The sequence below is a fragment of the Notamacropus eugenii genome, chromosome 1 (genome assembly GCF_028372415.1).
Source record: "Notamacropus eugenii isolate mMacEug1 chromosome 1, mMacEug1.pri_v2, whole genome shotgun sequence".
NCBI lineage: Eukaryota > Metazoa > Chordata > Mammalia > Diprotodontia > Macropodidae > Notamacropus > Notamacropus eugenii.
In genome coordinates, this window is record NC_092872.1 from 156,189,930 (window position 1) to 156,210,263 (window position 20,334).

At 37.7% G+C, this 20,334-nt stretch overlaps 1 long non-coding RNA gene across 2 annotated transcripts in view; it reads right to left on the bottom strand.

Annotated features, from left to right (window-relative positions):
• LOC140509520 (uncharacterized) overlaps nt 1-20,334 on the bottom strand; it is a 64,444-nt gene that overhangs the window by 41,479 nt on the left and 2,631 nt on the right. For both annotated transcript variants that reach the window (XR_011968800.1, XR_011968799.1), the window contains exon 2: nt 11,297-11,349. This is a non-coding gene — a long non-coding RNA (uncharacterized lncRNA). The remainder of the gene's footprint in view (nt 1-11,296; nt 11,350-20,334) is intronic.

Consider the following 20,334-nt stretch of genomic DNA (forward strand, 5'->3'; position numbering starts at 1 on the left):
CCAACATTTAAGTCAATGTTTATGGATGATCTCAAACTGTATAATTCTTAGCACCATCTGTTATTCTTTATATCATTCTACCATTATCAATGAAGAAACAGAAGGAGGTCCCACAGAATTTGGGACCTCTTTGTATTTTTCTTGGTTTTATGTTTTTTGCATGTGTCATCTAGTGGCCAGTTTACTCGTAATGAGCTTACCTATATTTAGTTAGGCTGGGCTTTTGGAAAGTGGTCTCAGACTGTTGCCAGTACCATTACTCAGAATCTTTCCCATATGCCAGAGTTTATGTTCTGTTGGCCTAGCCTTCAATAACTCAGGATCACTTCCATGATGAAACATGTAAATGAGGTTTCTGGTAAGCTAAACAAACAAACAAAAAAACCCTTCCTTAAACATTCATCACTCTGTTGAAACTACTCTCTTAAGAGTCTGGTGGGGGTTAGATCCAAGATAGTGAAGAAAAGGCAAGGACTCTCCTGAATTCTCCTAAATCCCCCTCCAAACAACTTAATGCCTTAAAACATGCCTTAATGCCCTGAAGTGTCAGAATCCATGCAAGAAGGACAAGATAAAATAATTTTCCAGCCCAAGACAATTTAGAAAGGTAAGAAAGGTCTGTTACACCAGGGTAAAAGTGGAGCACAGTCCCATTCAGGCTAGGCCAGTACAGGCTACGCCACAGGAAACCAGCAGCAGGTCTGGAGGTGACTGAATCAGCTACAGCAGTGGCTGCTTCTCAAGCTCTCAGGCCACAGACAGGAAGGGGGTCAGACAGCTAGTCAGAAGGAGATTATTGGCACTTTTTGGCCCTGGGTACAGGACTCTGTTGCATTACCCATACTTAGGTCCTGGTCGCAGTCAAAGGCAAAGAAAAACACCTACCAGCAGTCAATCAGAGCTTGTGGCCACAGGGGATTGGAGACCCTGGTTATAGTTTCAGGCAGAAAAGAGTGCTTTTCGGTGCTCACAGACCAGGAGTAGAGTAAACACACCTCTCTTTAGAACCACCTTTGAAGAACTGAAAACTTAGAGGTCCCCAGAACTAGCTCTGAAAATGGTTGCATAAAAACCTGAAGCTTGGGATAGTGGCCCTTCCATCCTACAAGCAAAGCCCAAGTTTAATATAAGGTTAAAAGTCAACAAATAGGCTGGAAAAATGAGCAAACAACAACAAAATGACCCTAGATAATTACCGTGGTGACAGGGAAGATTAAAATACAAACTCAGAAGAAAACAAAGTCAAAACTATTATATCCAAAGCCTTGAAGAAAAATGTGAATTGGTCTCAGGTCCCAAAAGGATTCCTGAAATAGCTCAAAAAATACTTAAAAATCAAATGAGAGGTAGAGGAAAATTGGAAAAAGAAATGACACTGATGCAAGAAAAGCATGAAAAAAGAGAAAGGAGGCAAAATAAACTGAAAAAAATAACACCTTAAAAAACCGAATAAACCAAATGGTGAATGAGGCACAAAAATCCAACGAAGAGAAGAATGCCTTAAAAAGCAAAACTGGCCAAATGCAAAAAGATGTACATGAATTAATTTTTAAAAAGAACTCCTTAAAATGCAAATTGACCAAATGGAAAAGGAGGTACAAAAGCTCAATGAAGAAAATAATTCTTTAAAAATTAGAAATCAGCAAGTGGAAGTTAATGAAGTTAACATGAGACATCAAAAGGTAATAAAATCAAAAGAATGAAAAAAATAGAAGAAAATGTGAATATCTAATTGGAAAAACAGCTGACCTAGAAAATAGATCCAGAAAAGATAATTTAAGAATTATTGGACTACCTGAAAGCTGTGATAAAAAAAAATATCCTAGAGATCATCTCTCAAGAAATTATCAAAGAAAACTGCCATGATATTCTCAAACTAGAAGGCAAAATAGAAATTGAAAGAATATACCAAACATTTCCTGAAACAGATCTCAAAATGAAAATTCCCAGGAATATTACAGCCAAATTCCAGAGTTCTCAGCTCAAAGAGAAAATATTGCAAGCATCCAGAAAGAAACAACTCAAATATCATGAAAGCCATAGTTTAGGTAACACAAGCCTTAGGTTTTTTTTTTTGTTTGTTTTTGTTTTTTTTTTAGTTTTTTATACATTAAGGAATTAAAAGCCTGGGAATACATTATTCCAGAGGGCAAAGCCAAAATCATCTACCCAGCAAAACTGAGTATAATTCTTTGATGGGTGAGGGGACAGGAATGCACATGACCAGAGCTGAATAGAATATCTGACTTTCCAATACAAGAGAAGTATAAAAATGTAAACAGGAAAGACAAAACACAAGGAATAAAAAATTAAATTGTTTACATTCCTATATGGGAAGATGATACTCCTAAGAACTTTCTCATTATTAGGGCAGTTAGAAGGAGTATACATAGACAGAGGGTATGGGTGTGAGTTGAATATGATGTGATGATATCTAAAAAATAAAATTAGGAGATAAGATCGAGGTCTGTCTGTGCTAGTCCTTCGTTTTTGAAGAAGACTATGATATCAGAGAAATGATGACATGACTTGCACTTGACTTTGTTTTGAGTGAGGGTGGGCTGTGCAAGGTCACTAGCTTCACTTTCCCCTCCTGAGCTATCTGGATCCAATGACCAGATATTCTTCAGGACAAGTGGAGATGGCCCAAGATGCAATGGGAGATCTTGGCCCTTTCAGGCTAAAGTCTTACCACATTCTCATTTTAAGAAACAATTGTTAAAAATTGTTTTTACATATAATTGGGGGGTTATAAAATATTAAATATTTCATTATATATTATATTAAATATTAAATAATTTGTTGCATTTGACCTTAATCCCTAAGTTATCAATATAGAAAATCTCTCCTAAATTCTGACACTCAAAGTTTCTGACTATGCACAGATATACGATGATAAAACTGAGAACATAACAGAAACAGAGGAATATGTTAAAAAACACACTCAAACTAACAGAAGATCAAATAGAGATTTGAAATAACCCAATCTCAGAAAAAGAAATAGAACTCATTGTCATTACCAAAGAAAATACTATTAAACATGTATAGTCTATATCAGATTAAATGTCATCTTGGGGTATGGGGAAGGGATGGAGGGGGAAAATTTAGAACTCAAAATCTTATAAAAGTGAATGCTGAAAACTAAAAACAAATAGAAGTAAAAAACAAAATACTATATTAAGCTAGATAATCCAATGGATAGAGCTCTGGACTTGGAATCAGGAAAATTTATCTTTCAGACTTCAAATCAGGCTTCAGACACTTAATAGCTGTGTGACCCTAGGCAAGTCACTTAACCTGTTTGTCTCAGTCTCCTCATCGGTAAAATGAGCTGGAGAAGGAAATGGCAAACCACTCTAGTACCCTTACCAAGAAAACCCCAAATAGGGTCATGAAGAGTCAGATACTGAAACAATTGAACAACAACAACATAGTCTTAAAACCTAAATGAAGAAAGGATAAAATAGAATTGTAGATTAAATATTGATTCAAAATTTTGAATAAAACCCCATCAACCAGATGACTGATTTATCCAAGAAATCATTCATCATGAGCAAGTTGGATTAATATCGGAGATGCAAAGATTATACATTAGGTAGATAATATAATTAATCATAGTAAAAATAAAAGCATCTCAAACCACATAATTATCCCAAGAGATGGAGAAAAAGCCTTTGACAAAATACAACACTCATTTATCCTAAAAAGCCCTACAAAATATAGGAATAGAGGGATCTTTAAAAATCATAAAACCAAATCTAAAATCGTAATCTAAAAATCTAAAACCAAAAGCAAGCATCACGTGCAATAAGGACACATCAGAATCTTTTCCAATAAATGGAACATATAACAAAGAAAACTCTTCCCATGATTATTTAATATTGTCCTATAAATGCTAGCAACAGCAATAAGAGAAAGAAATTAAAGGAAAAAAGATAAGTAAAGAGGAAATGAAACTATTTCTATTTCCTGATGATATGATGGCATAGTTGGAAAATTCTATGACATCAGTGGAGATAATGAGGCCATTAAGTAATAGCTTCAGCAAAGTTGTAAATTAAACCCTCAAAAATTAACAGCATTTTTATATAATAATAGCAAAATTTTATAAATAGAGAAATTTCATTCCAAATAACAACAAAATACATAAGATCTCTGGGGATCAATCTACCAAAGCACACAAATACTTGTATAGATTCAATTACAAAGTTCTCCCTAAACAAATAAAGAAAAACTTAAATAGTTTAAGAGATATTCAATGCTCATGACTAGGTCATACCACTATAATAAAAAATACAATACTATCAAAATTAGTTTTCAGTTTTAATGCTATACCAATCAAATTATTCCATGAATAATTTACAGAACCTGATAAAATAATAAAATTCATGTGAAACAATAAAAGATTTAGAATATCAAGGGACATAATAAAGAGAGGTAGGGATCAATCAGGAATAGTACTCCTAGCCCTCAAACTATATTATAAAGCAGCAGCCACTAAAGCTATCTGGTATCAGATAAAAAAATAGAAAAACAGTCAATGGAACAGATTAGACAAGGGAAAATCAGAAACGATGGAACCTATGACCAAGTGTTAATAAAACATAGATGACTTATGAAAGAACTCCATATTTGGTTTAAAAAAAGAACTAGGAAAACTAGAAAACAGTCTGGTATGAATGAGGCTTAAACTAACACTTCAAACCATATTCCATAATACACTGCAATTGAATATATGACCTTAATATTAAAGATCATACTATAAAAAAAAAGAAGAAAATCAAATTATATACCTCACAAAGCTCTGGGTAGGACTTGTATTCTTTACTAAACAAAGCACAAAGGTAATTACAAAAGACAAAATAGATAACTTTGATTATATGAAACTTACAAATTTTTGCACAAGTAAAATTAATGTACTCAGGAGAAGAAGGAAAGTGGTCTAATGGAAAAAATATTTGTACCAAATTTCTCTAATAAGTAGAATCCAAGATCTATAAAAGATATACTATTGTTGTCTAATCATCTTTCAGTTGTGTTCGACTCTTTGTGACCCCTTTTTGTGATTTTCTTGGCAAAGATCATGAAGTGGTTTGCCATTTCCTTCTCCAACTCATTCAACAGATGATGAAAGTGAAGCAAACCCTTGCCCAGGATCACACACCTAGTGAGTTTCTGAGGTCAAATTTAAACTCAGATCTTCCTGACTCTGTCCACTGTGCCACCTAGCTGCCTATAAAAAATATTTCTGTATATACATATATTAAGGTATTATCAGTACTGATATGTGTATATATGTGCATATATATTTGGTTTATATAAAGCAAAAAGCCATTCCACAATAGATAAGTGGTCAAAAGTTATGAATACACATTTTTCAAATGAAAAATTACAAACTAGTCATATGAATAAAGTTCCAGTACCTAAGAGTAGGAGAAATGCAAATCTAAACAATTCTGAGGTTTTACCTCATACCTTGAAAACTGGCAAAGATGACAAAAGGGTGGAAGAGTTAAGTTAAGTTAAGAGTTAAGCTAGTAAATGTTTAATAACTGGATCTCTGGAAAAAAAAAGGTTCATAGGATATACCATTAAGTTTAATTTGCATTATTAACATTTTCTCCATCTTTTTCTAAGTCTAGAAATCAACAAAGCAAGATTTCTGAGGAGTATATGCTCACAATAGGCTCTTACCAGCCAGTCTGAGCTGGTTCTTGCACACCTATGGAATAGTCAATTTTGGAGGAGTTGTGGCAAAAGAGTCACTGTTGGTGGAGCTATAAATCAGTAAATCCATTTTGGAAAGGAATTTGGTATTATCCAAATAAAGTAACTAAAATGTCCCTATCCTTTGGTCCAGTGTGTCAACCTCATTATAAATGTGTATATCCCTGAAAAGTATACTGCCAATGTAAGTGAGCTTATCGACAGTATTCAAAACTTCTCCATTTGCTGTAATAGGTGGTTCCATAAATGGATGGTGTGTACTGGCTGGTGGAGCATCTATGTCATCTTAGTGTTAATTGTTAGGCCCAAATTAGCACAAGGAGCAGAGAACTGATCCATACTTTGTTGTATCTGAATTTCAGAGGTTGCATTGAGTGTACAATCATCTGCAAACAAAAAAAAAAAACCACCATACACCAACTCTCCTTCTACTTTAGTCTTGGCTTGTAACCTTTTCAGGTTGAAGAATTTGCCATTAGCGCAGTAGTGGACCTTGAGGCTTTGTTTGTTTTCACTAAAGGTGTTTGACAACATTGCTGAAAGTATCATGCTAAAATGCATGGGAGCAAGCACACAGCCTTGCTTCACTTCAGTGGTGACTGGGAAAGCTCGAGAGCATCATTCATTATCCAGAATCTGGACAGGCATGCCATCATGAAATTGATGTATAATACTGCTGAACTTCTCCAGGTAAACATATTTTATCATAGTTTTCATAAGCCCTCATAACTGACAACATCAAAAGCCTTGGTCAGATGGATGGATATCTGGCAATCTGTTCTGCTCCTGGCACCATACTGACTGTTCTTTGGTCCTTCTGAAGCTACCCTGGCTCTCAGGTAGATAACTTTTTTCCAGGTGAAGGATCATCATATTAAGGAGGACTCTAGCAAGAATCTTGCCAGCAATGACTGGGAGATCACTCTGTGATTGTCACAGGAAAGTCCATTTCCTTTACCTTTTTAGAGATGAAGGATGGAGGCATCCTTGAACTCCTGGGAGATAACCTCTTCTTGCCATGTAACCTGAAAAATCTCAGTCAGCTTTTGTATGAACAATGGACCCCCCCCCCCCAACCTTGTAAATCTCTACTGGAACAGAATCCGCACCAGGTGCTTTGCCACAGCAGAGGAGCCTAATGGTATTCAAAACCTCTTCTTCAGTTGGAAATTTGGCCAGAGAGGCATTGATTTCAGCCCGAGGTAAATAGTCAAAGGCTTCAGCATTGATTGATGACAGTCTGTTGCAAACACTTATGGAAGTGTTCAGCTCATCTTTTCAGGGCTATGTTCTTATCACTAATCAATGTGGCTCCATCAGCACTGTGTGGTTTGAGATGCACCATATGTCTTTGGCCCATAAATACCTTTCAGGGCATCATAAAAGTGCTTTGGATTGTTCCTGTCAGTATAAAACTGAATTTCATCTGCCTTCTTACTGAGCCAAGAATCCTGCATCTCTCTAACCTTTGCTTGTACTTTATTTTTGATGGAGTTAAATGGTATCTTCTTAGATACAGATGAACTATCCTTCTGGTAAACCCTGTGGAAGTCTCGCTTTTCCTTTAACAACTTCTGAATTTCCCCAACATTTTCATCAAACCAGTTTCGATGTTTTGAATGTTCTGACCCAAATGAATAAATATGGTGCTGTGTACCAAATCTGTGAAAGCCATCTACTCCTTTTTTGATCCACTGTTGTTAATTGTGTGTTGGATCAGCTTTCCCTCTTATTAGCAAAGAACTGTTGACACTAAGAGAAGCAGTAATTTGTTAACATTAAGTCTTCTGGTCCCATCTTGCCTTGGGACTGCCACTTTTATTGAATAGAAATTTTTTTTTTTGTGAATAGTATTTTATTTTTTCCAATTACATGTAAAGATACTTTTAATATTAATTTTATATAAGATTTAGAGTTCCAAATTTCCCCCTTGAGATGGCAAGCAATCTTATATAGGTTACACATGTGTAATCATTTAAACATATTTTCACATTAGTCATGTTGTGAAGAAACCTAAGAAAAGGGAAAAAGCATGAAAAGAGAGAAAATAGTATGCTTTGATCAGCATAGTTCTTTCATAATCCATAGTTCTTTCTCTGGATGTAGACAGCATTTTCCATCATAAGTCTTTTGGATTTGTCTTAGATCATCGTATTGTTGAGAAGAGCTAAGTATATCATAGTTGATTATTGCACAATGTTGCTGTTACTGTGTGCAATGTTATCCTGGTTCTTCTCACTTCACTCAGCATCAGTTCATTCTGGCAAATGTGTTTTTCTGAAATCCTCCTGTTCATCATTTCTTATAACACTATAGTATTCCATTACATTCATATACTGCAACTTGTTTAGACATTCCCCAATTGATGGACATTCCCTCAGTTTCCAATGGAATGCAAATATTTAGCTTGGAGAGGGTAAGTTTATGATCAGTCCTGCACTCTGCGCCACCCATTGACCTCATCATTCTCGTATCTTGTCTGTCTTTTCTTACAATACCATAGTCTATTAAATGCCACTGTTTGCTCCTAGGCTAGATCCATGAAGTTTTATTATTTAGGTAAACAGAAGACAATGTTGGTGATGAGAAGGCCATAAGATGTACAAGTTTTCAGTAGTAAGTGATCACTGCTATTTCTGACTCCATTTCTACCAAGGACTCCCTACCATGTTTGGTATATCCTGCATTAATCAAAGGATCTTGTCTTAATATTTGAATGTCTTTCTCCTGGATCTTTGCAGAATTCATTATCTGTTATTAGTATTGTTAAATTTAATCATTATGTGTTTTAGTGTTTCAAGTGTAGGGATTTTTTTTTCTCCTAGATGTGATCAATATATTAGTTCAATTGGTGTTCTGTTTTCTGTATTCAGAAGTTTTAGGTACTTTTCTTATATTTCCTGCCCTGTGTTGTTCAGATTTTTAAAAATACTGTCTGGAAGACCTATGAGTATTAAAACATCTCTACACATCTTTTCTTCAGAGTCAGTACCTATTGTTTAAATAAAGATTATGTGTCCTTTTAATATCATTACCTTTTGCTTCTCTTCTACTAGATTTTTTCCCTCCTTCTATAATTTTGTATACTAAACCAATCACTCTCTTTTGTTTCCTTGAAGGGACTCTCAACCATGGCGTCATTCCCCCTGCCCCTCCTCCGTTTTCTTTTATGATGGATTTCATTTCTATTTTGAACCATTCTTGCATTTTTTGTTGTTTTCTGCTCTCTTAAGAGTTCACATGATTCTGTGCTTGGTTTATTTTCCTTCGTCAGTGAAATATTTATTAAGGTCACTAACCACAGAAGTAGAGTGGCTTCAAAGCCCTCTGGGACTTTAAGTCCTTCCCACTTTGGGGAGAAAGGAAATTAATAAGCGCAGCCTTCCAAGAGGTGTATAGTTTTTGATGGACAGTGATGGTGGAGCATGGGGACACGAGGAAGGTAAAAGAGAAGGGCACATGATGCCAGTAGCACAATTATGGAATCCAGTGACTAGGACACCCAGCAATGTCCCCCCCAGAGTCCTGAGAGGTGACCTTTGCATGAGCATGCAAAGAAGTATGTGACTGGTGGAATGGGGTGAGAGTGTTGTCCACACTCATTCTAGTAGCAAGAGTGCTAAGGGAAAACCTCATAGGAAGGAAGTATGGTCCTAATCCTGTCCTTGCCTTACTTATACTTTTTTTTAATTGACAGAAGACATTTGCCAAAATATTCATATTAATTTTATAAACATCTGTGACTGACCTTGTCTTTAAGTTTCCTGGTGTCCTTTGTTGCTACATAAGGGTGTGAGAGAGCAATGAAAATTACTCAATAAGAGGGGTGGGAAATTACTCAATAAGAGGGCTTTCTTAGTATAGGGCTGGAAGATCAAACCCTAGCCCATTGTCAGGGAGTTCTGCTCTCTAACTGGGAGCACACGCACAAACTATTTCATAAGCACCAAATGGACACAAAACTGGGCTCTACTGCATAAACTTTATAGATGTGAGGCAAGGTTATATTAAGAAAACTTTGTAATCTCTATGAGGGTTTAGTACTCATATTTCTAATTTCAGACTCTTCTGTTGATTTCTCTCTCTATGCTCTGATTTTTTATTGAGCTTTTTCTCTCTTGAAATCTCTATTTTTCAGCTTTCTTTCCCTTAGGTTCTCCTGACATTTGCTTTCAAATTCTCCTTCCTTTCCTGATAGGTATACTTCCAGGGCTGAATGGCAAATTTGCCTCAGCCTCCTTGTATGTCAGGGGATTTATGTTTCATTAACTTTGGTCCCTGCTGTGAATATAATCAGGGGAAGATTGGATTGGCCCCAGATGGATTTCAGTCCCCTTTCATTCAGTTCTGGTGTAGCCATTTCTGCTGGTCCACTGCCCAACCTCTTCTTTTGGCTTCCACTTTTTCTTTCTGGCTAGGCTGAATGTCATGTCAAGTTGACAAGCATTTATTAAGCACTTATTATGTGCCAGGAACTGTACTCTGCCACTTTTGTCAGGGTTGGAATAGGACAGGGAGGGCTTCCCACATAGAATCTCTGAAGTCTTGTGAGTCTCTAACCTAGGACTATACCAAATAGAAGGCAGCACACTTGTCTCTCCTGCCCCATACAGCAGGAGAATCAGTGTCTGTTATAAGGGATGAAATGTTTTGGAAAAGTCTGTGCAGCAGTAAGAGACTCTAATATTTGCCCCAAGCACAAGCCATAGTTGGCCTTTCATGGAGGATTATAGAAGAAGGGTGCTGAGTGAGTGGTTTAAAAATAACTCCAGTATTAGTTAATTCATAAGGATTTCACTTTGTAGGGGTTCCTCTTTTTTTATCCTGAGGATTCAGCTTTAATATATCTACATCTGCCACATAATTCTTCTTCTGGGGTTTTTTGTTTTGTTTTTGTTTATTTCAGTGTTATTGGGGATTAGAGAAAGTGTCTAGTTAGCCATCTTGTTAGCCATATCATGGAGAAAACCCTTTTCACAAAAAAAATTATTTTATTTTTCTTGATTTCAATCATATCTCATCCCCTGTGTATCTCATTAGTTTCGTTTGTTTATTACAAAAGCTAAAACTATTATGTGAAACACATTCAGAGGGGCAATATGAATTAGAAAAGCAATGGATGTTGAGTCAGGCGACTGAGATGATATCCAAGCTCTGTTACTTAAGAAGCATGTGACTTTGGGCAAGTTATTTACCTTTCCTATGCCTCAGTTTCCTGTTCTGTAAAATAAGGATAATAACACCAGCACTGTTGTGGGAATCAAATAAGATGATGCATGTGGCTCATCGGTGAACTGTCAAGTGCTGAATCAACATGAGCTAATGCTATTAACTTATAAGAAGTGTGGGAGAATTGTTTTGAAAGAAATAAAGAATACAGCATTTCTCATTTTTCACTCAGTCAGTAAGGCACAAGCTTGTGTTTCCTTCCTTCCCCCTTTGGATTATGTTACAAAAGCAAGTGCGCTGGGCCCAGGGCCACAGAGAGCTGTTTCTCAGGAGAACCGGAAGGCATCAGCCTTGCCCCAAGCATGTGCCTCTGGGTATTTTGTATTTAGACTGCTCTTACCTTCACTGCTTCCCAGCTAGAATTAACAGGGTGGCGTCCAAATGGCCCAAAACCTGAAACCAAAGAGAACCCCAGCATGATTACGTTCTGTTTGCACTTGAATCGTGATGGATTGGATTCTATGCCTGACCTATATGCTTTCATTCATTTGGTTTTAATTCTTATAAACCTTTTCTCAGTGGCTATCCACTGTCATGAACTGGCTGTGTTTTTCTGTGACACTCCTCTGTGCCATAATCATTCTTATGGGAAGGCTACATTTCCCCCTTTCCCATTGCAGGTTCTTTCCTGCTGATACAGAAATGTTGCTTGAATACCTGCTGTTATGTGCTTGGCATGGTGGGGGAAACCAAAGGAAGCACACAGCATGTGAAACAAGTAAACAATGATACAAGACACCCTTTATAGTAATCAAGTCCTAAATTAGAGGGTTAAGACTCTTAAGTGACTGGGCGTTCTAGAAATTCGGTTATTGTTCAGTCCTATCTGACTCTTTATGACCCCATGGACCATACTGGACTTCATGATTCCATTTCCTTCCTCAAGGGATTAAGGCCCTGTTTCCCTCCCAGCCTGATGTTTTTCTTTTTCTTGGCCACATTAAATGGACCATGCCCTGGCTTCTACTTAAACTGGCTTATTCAATGAATGGGCATTACCTCACTCTAAGTGAGTACCTGCAAAGACCTTGGCCTAAATGGTCTAAGGTCTCCCAGTGCATCCTGGGTTATCTCCAGTCATCCTGATGAATATCAGGCCACTGGACTCCGATGGCTGTGGAGGATAAGAGAGGCTGGTGACCTGCACAGCCCTCCCTCACTCAAAACAAAGTCAAGTGCAAGCCATATCATCATTTCTCTGATGGCATGGTCTTTTTTGGCAACAAAGGACCAACACAAGACAAACATAGATTAAGTGACTTGCCCAGATTCACATAGCTAATAAGTATCTGATGCCAGATTTGAATTCAGGTCTTCCTGAATTCAGGCCCAGTGCTCTATCTAGCCTAACTGTCTGCATTCTGGAGAAGAAGTAGATTAGTGTGGGCTGGAGCAGTAAGCAAACTCTTCCTGGAGAGGATGGGAGATGAGCTGAGCCCTAACAGAACCAGTCAATCAATCAATCAACAAATATTTAATATGTTCCTACTATGTGCCAGGTCCAAGTACAAAAAATGAAAACATTCTTCCTTGTAAAGGGCTTACATTCTAATGGGAGAATGAGTATATATACATATATGTGTGGCATAAATAAAAAGTTAATAAATACAAAAATATACAAAGTAGCTAAATACCAGGTAGTTTTGGAGGAAGAGCTCTAGCATTTGGGACCATTAGGAAGGGCTTTATAAAGAAAATGGTGCTTGAGATACATCTTAAAGGAAGAGAAAAACTCTATTAGGCACAGAGAGGTAAGGAGGAAGTGCCTGCCAGACCTTTAAGATCAGCAAAGAGGATTTGGACAGGGAGAAAGGGGAAGGAAGAGAGAAGGCATTCTCAATCAGATTTCAGGTGACCTCAAAGATACCAGACTGACAGAAGCAGAGGAAAGGTAATAATGAGTAACGAGAAATGGACTTGACAAGCTAAAAAGGTGCCAACCAATATGTGAACTTGTTCTTTGTATTTGTGATAGGATAATGTGATTATAGATTTAGGAATGGGAGGGAGCTTTGAGGTCATCTGGTCCAACCTTGTCAACTTAGTCATTGAGGAAACTGAGGTCCTAAAATATGAAATCTTACCTAAGATAGTACAGGACAGAGTCAGTATTTGAACCCAGATCCTATGATTTCAAATGCAATGCTCTTCAATCCAGTGGAAATTGGATTGCAAATGTACTTATATGCATAGTACATGCCCATCTTCTGTTGTCTGGAAAACACCTCTGGATCTCAGTCACATCATCTATGAAATAAGGGGGTTGTAATAGATGATTTTTGATGTCCCTTCCAACTTAAAACTTCAAAGGTTTACTTAGCACTTTTATTCTAAACAAAATCTGTATTACAGTGGTTTATCAGAACTTTGCTTTTGGAAAAGATGGCAAAACCCTGTTAGCACTAAATTAGGAAATGGCCCCTAGTGGCCTGAGATAGTTAAAATTCATCTCTCAGCCCTTAGAAGTTGCCTTGAAAATGACTCCTGGCCAAAGAATGGCTCATTGATATTTGCTATATCTCATTTTGGAGCTTCTAATCAATCAATCAATCAACATTTAAGAAGATATTCTGCTAGGCACTTCAAAATAATAAAGCAATCAATAACATGCATCCAGTGATATGTGGCTGTAGATATCCCAGACCTGTACTTAGGGTCTCCATTATATTATCACTCAAACCAAATAGTCACTGACTTCTTCCTCTCAGAGCACTGTGCACTGGGATTTGTAATTTCAGGTATGTTTAGGAGGGGTAGGGGGTACAGCTTGAGAATATCAGTCATCCACATGTGCCTTCAGTGGTTTCTCCCTTTCTAGTGAATAAGGTCCAAAGCATAACATTTAAGGCCCTTTACAATCTGGTTCCCACTGCCTTTGTACCTTGAACTACTACTTCATTTCAAGGATGCTACACTTGAGTTAACTGGAATGCCTACTTTTCCATGAAGACATCCCATACTTTTCTGCCACCGAACCTTTGTTTATTTTTTTTCTTTGAGGCAATCAGTGTTAAGTGACTTGCCCAGGTTCACACAGTTAGTGTCTAAGGCTGGATTTGAACTCAGGTCCTCCTTACTCTATGCCCGTTGCTCTATCCACCATGCCACCTGGCTGCCCCTGAACCTTTATTTATCCTACTCAGTATGATGACATCTTTATTTATCCTCTCTCTCCCTCGTATCCCTCAGTTGAAATCCCACCCATTCTTCAAAGCATTGTAGATTGAAAGCTATAAGAATCTCTAGAGAACATGTAGTACAACTTTCTTATCTTACATATGAGGAAACATCCTGAGAGGTTAAGTGACTTATAAGGTTATACAATTATAAGTAGAAGAGCTGGGCTGTGAACTTGGATTCTTTGCCTCTAAATGTTATACTTTTTCCAGTACATCATGTAGCATCAAGATCTGCCTCAAATAGTTTTCTCCTTGATTCTCCTCCCCGCTTCTCTCAAATGGATAGGATCTCTCATTCTTTGTAGCTCATAGTTCTTGGTACTTCTCTTATGCACTTATGTGGTTGAGTTGTTTTGTTTTTTGGTCTAGAACTGATTTCATCAGTGTAAGAGGACTCCCAGCATGGAAACCCCTTTGTCATCTTTACCATCTTCTCACACTGATGCAAACAGGTCAGGACTGAGCCCAGGAGCCCTGACAATAACACCAACTTCCAACCACTGGACCTGGTTTTTTTGCCCAGGTCCTGCAGCCATTGATGGAAGGAAAAATCATTGTGAAGAAGAAGCATGACTTCCTCATCACCACCACCAACAATTGTGGACCAACTGCCACCAACAGGCAGATGAGCACAAGAGCCCTGAGGGTATCTACTCCCAAGACCACCTGTTCTGCTTCTAGCAAAATCCTCACAGTCCTCATTCAAGGAAGGGGCCAACTATTCCCACTACTTGTCAACCAACTGCCAACAGGGCAATCAGGCCAGACTAGCTAAAGCAGTGGGGCATACTGAGGGAGAGACAGGAGGCAACATGTGCCATGCAAGTCAAGCCATCATCCCCACCTTGACCACCATCTACCCGCAACCCCTGATGGAGACAGCCAGAACCCTGCACCCAAGAGCCTTTGGAATAACAACGCAGAGCCCTTACTCATAATTCTAGGGAGACTTATCCCAGAATTTATCCCCCCTCGTGGAGATGCAGCCTAGCAACTGTTCCTGCAGGTGCTATAAACATATCTTTCAAAGACCCAGAAAAGAAAGTTCTTGTCATTGTCAAATGGCTGACATCAGAAACTGATATAATTTAATTAGTGAAAATGACATTATGAAAGAAGCTTCACCATCTGCTTTGCCACTGTATTCTAAGTACCACAGAAGCTTTCCATCTGACTTGCATCTAAAACCTTCCATATGTATTGTTTCCCACGTTAAAATGTGAGCTCCTTGAGAGCCGGGACTGTCTTACTTTTCTATTTGAATTTCCAATGGTTAGCAAATGGCTTCGCACATTGTAATCACTTATTTACTAAGCCTTAATAAATGCTTTATTCAGTCATTTATTTGTTCCATCAGTGCAGATAAGTAAATCATCTTATCTTATGAAATCATAGGATGATAGATTTAACACTGGAAATGTCCTTAGCAATCATATTGGTCAACCCCCTCATTTTACAGAGGAGAAAACTGAGTCCAGAGAGGTTTAAGTGATTTGGCCGAGGTAACACAAGCATTAAATATCATAACTAGGATAAAATTTCAGTTCAAGGTCTGTGACTTCAATTTCAGTGTTCTTGGCAGAGCATCGTGCTGGCTACAGTGATGTATAAAAAAGTATAATTTTTGCATGATGTTTTAATGCAAATACTATAGATGGATAATGTAATATATAATGCAAAGTCTGGGAATCAGATTTCTGGATTCAAACCCTAGGTTTGACATTAACTGTGAATCTAGCTACATCATTTGAACTCTCAGACTCAGTTTTCTCCCCTGTAAAAGACACTTAAATATTTTCTTTACCTACTGCACTTGGTAAGCTGGTTCTGAAGAAAATGCCTTAAAGCGTCACATGAATAGAAGTTCCTGTTGTCTCAGCTCCCCTACAAGATTATATACTCCTTGAGGATGGGGTAATCTTTAAAAAAAAAATCTTTGTATCTCATTAACCTTTTGGTAGTATGCATTATGTATGCGTGTGTGTGCATGTGTGTGTGTGTGACAGTTGATAAATGTTTGATGAATGAATGAGGCTGCTCCCAAATGACTATATACAAGCTCACTTTTGATTATAACTTGTTTCTACTAGCTTCCCAAGGGAATAAAAATATTTGTCCACAAACTTTTCAGATGACCTAATTGTGTCCTCAGGCATTGGTTCCATAACATAGGTTGGATAAGATGGGGGCCTACAAAGATGATGTACTAAGCTAGGGAAGAGCTGTGGAAGGAAGGTGTGCCCACAGCAATGGTGCCCACAGCAATGGCACCCACAGCAATGACATCATTAATCCATAAAGTATTGAAATAAGACAAGCTCTCATACAGCTTTTACATAACAGGAAATGGGTCAAGGCACCATTTGGGCTGACGGAAACATCAGTAAGTTGTACAGTAAGATGTAAGCACATTTCAACAGATTCCCAATGATGACGTGCATATAGACAGTGGTATAAAAGATGTTATCAAGGATACTGATGAGAGAAGGAGGTGAGCTGGTCATGTAGCAAAAATGAATGATAATAAGAACTCATGTGTTACACCATGATTTAAGGTATGGTGTGCAAGACTCTTTTCTAACAAAACCCTTATGAGGTAGCATAGCCCCCATTTTATAGATGAGAGAGATCTAAGTGACTTGCCCATTGCTACAGAGATACTAAGGGTTGGAGCTGGAATTTCGACTTAGGTTTTCAACAAAATCTAGCATTCTGTTCACTAAACTATGCTTCCTTTCTAACAGAAAGACAGCTGGAATACTGCACTAGTACCCTCAAAATATTAAAATTCAGTTCAGTACAACAAAACTTTATTAAGCACCTACTATGTGCAAAGCACTGTGCTAGGTCCTGAAGATAAAAAGATAGATAAGATAAAAAAAGATAAAAAGAAAAACTGTCCCTATTCTTAAGGAGATTGCATCCAGCAGAAGGGGTAGTGGTGGTGGGGAAGGAATACAGTATATAATAGGTAAATATGTAATTTGAGGAAGGAGAGAATATTAAGAACTAGGGGAAACAGGAAAGGCTTTGTGGAGAAGGGAGCATAAGTTGATCGCTTGATTAAGTTAAGGATTCTAAGAGGCAGAGGTGAGGAGAGATCACATTCCCTTATGCATTGGATCAATGGAACGCCATTGAGAGATAATAATTAGACCAGTTTAGCTGGAAGTAGAATGCATGAAAGGGATTAATATGTAGTTAGTCTGCAAAGGTAGATAGGGTCTAGATTGTGAGGGGCTTCAAATGCCATGCTGAAGAGTCTGTATGTTATCCTTTATGCAGAGGGAGTCATTAATAACTTTTGATCAAGGGAGTAGTAATGTGCAGACTTAGAGGCAGGTAGCTGGCACAGTAGATGGATTGCTAAGCCCAGAGTCAGAAAAATCTGAGTTCAAATCCAGTCTTAGATATTTACTGGTTGTGTTATTCTAGACAAGTCACTTAATTTCTATTTGTCTTAATTTTCTCAACTATAAAATGGGAATAATAATAGTTTCTACTTTGCAGGGTTGTTGTAAAGATTAAATGAGATATCTGTAAAAAAAAAAATCACTTAGCAAACTTGGCATATAGTAGGTGCTAAATAGTGCTTTATTTTCTTCCTTTCTCTTTTTTTATTTTCCTTTTCCTTCCCTTCCCTTTCCCTTTTGTGCTTTAGAAAGATGATTTTGGCAGCTTGAAAAAGGTCAATTGGAAAAGGGAATAACTGGGATCCTGTTTCCATAGTTCAGGTAATAGGTAATTGGATATGAACTGGTGGGGTTGTCATGTGAATGAGAGGAATGGGATAGATGCAAGAGATGTTTTAGAGGTAGATTTAATAAAAGTTGGCAATTGATTGGCTATGTCAAGTAAGGGAAAGGGAAGAAGGATGGTGATGTCCTCAACACAAATACAGAAATTTGAAAGAGGGGAAGTTTTAAAAGGAGAGATAAAGAGTTTCATTTTGTACATGTTGAGTATAAGATGTCTAAGGGGACACCAGACACTTGGTGTAGAGGGTTGGAGGAGAGGAGACAGATTAGCACTCATTTAAAAGAACTAGAAGAAAGTCTCAAATGCTTTGGTTAGATCTTCTATGAAGAGTACACAGGAAAACATGAAGAAGACTCAAACAAGGTGAGAAAGAGTTGAAGGGGCTGATATCTGTGCCAGTGAAAGATGAGATCACAGATCTGACTAAGAAAGTATACGAAGATGGAGGAAATGAACGTTTATTAAAAAAAAAAACAAAACACCCTTGTACCTCATAGCGAAGGGATGGGGATGAAACATTACATGGGTTCTACCACATAAGGTACAATACCAGCATTTATTGTTTCACATGGGGAGTGTTATTTTGTAGTTTTAGGCTTAAACTGATCTTTTTGAGCAAGAAATAACCTTAAAAATTTTCTAGTTCATGCCATTTATTCTACAGACAGGGAAACTTGTCATACAGTAAGTTGTATGGTTATGATTTGAAACCCATTCTCCTGATTCCCTAGTCCAGGGATTTTTCTATTTGTTAGTGCCTTCCTAGCAGAAATCACTGTTTATTTTTAAAAATATAGCCTATATTTATCCATGAATACGTTATATCCCTCTAGTAGAATACAAGCTTCCACTAGGAACGGTCTCTCTTGAGTATCTGTATCCCTAGCACCTAGCTCAGTTAATTTGTTGAGTATTGTTCCACACTGAACTCCAGTAAAGGACATCATATTCTTTTGAGCTAGAATCAAACCCAAAACATTGTCAAGGTTTTCATAACAATATAATAGTTGTTATTGGCCAAACAAGCCCTATAATCTCCCATTACAAGAGCCTCTGATCTTGTCATTCTTTCCACCTGAAGAATCTTTCCTTCCCATTTCGGCCTATTTCTTATCTTTCTTTCAATGCTACCTCCTCCATGCTTTCCCTGTGGCCACAAGTAATTTCTCCATCATCTGAATTAACACAGTATTTTGTACCCTCACTGCTTTCACATTTTACCTTGTATGGTACATGTTTCTATCCATGTGTCACTTATTCTTCTCAGTTTTAAGTTCCGTGAAGGCTAGGTCTTCCTTAATCTGTTTTATATTTCTCAAGACCCTCATCCATGGCATCTTATACATAGTAGGATCTTGATACTGATGCTGATTCATTTCAACAAATTCTCTGAACCACAGGGAAGCATCTACACTGGATGCTGGGACTACAAAGGCACAAATGAAATAGTTTCTTGTTTTTGTTTTTCCATTGAAGAGCTTCCATTGTAAGGGGGAAACGTAGCATGTACTCAAATGGTGCAAAGGAAATTGAGGAACAAGAGGGCAGCGACTGGAAGACAAGAATTATCATGAAGGAGGCAGCCTCCAAGCAGAGGGAGGCCTTGAAGACTGAATGACAGAAATTAGGAAGGGGCAAACTGCACGGGGTGTGGCTTAAGCAATCGCATAAAGGTGAGTTAAGAAAGAACAAAAACCACAGTCCAAATCTAAGTCCGAGTCAGTCTCTTCTTGGTGAGCAGAATGAAAGAAGGCTGGCAATATAGGTGAAAGCTAAATCGTGGATGGAGCGCCTTCCAGGACAGGCTCAGGAGTTTATATTTCATTCAATAGGCAGTGGAGCCACAGATATTTTTTTGAATGAGAAAGAACATGGTTCAACCACTGCCTTGGAAGATTATTTTGGCAAGCTGTGTGGAGGGTGGACTGAAGACGGGAGAAAATACAACTGGCAAGACCAAATAAAAGCCTATTACAGCAAAACCCCCTTATTTTCTTTAATGCTTGCCATGTCTGGTCTTTATAGTTACATGACCTCTTCATTACTTGTGTATGGGTGTGGTTTTACTCCTTAGAATTTTGTAGGGGCAAGTACTACTATACTCCCTGACACTAAGCAATGAAAATGAATGTTGCTTGCTATAGAATATATATAGATGCATATATCTATCTCTACATAGCTACACATAGCTCTAATAATAGGGCCTTGCTAGGATCTTTGTGTGTGAAAAGTATATTTCCCCTCACCTCTGAAATCTGATCTAACATTTTACATGCAAAATCCAAAGGGAGTGGAAGGAGTGATGGGGCTTAAGTATTTCTAATGAGGCTTTTAATTTTTCACATGAGAGAATAATCCAAGGCTATTCTCCTGGTTCTTAGAGATAACTGGCATATATCCTTTAAGTTTTAACTGTCCCATTGTTTATTCTGATTTTACT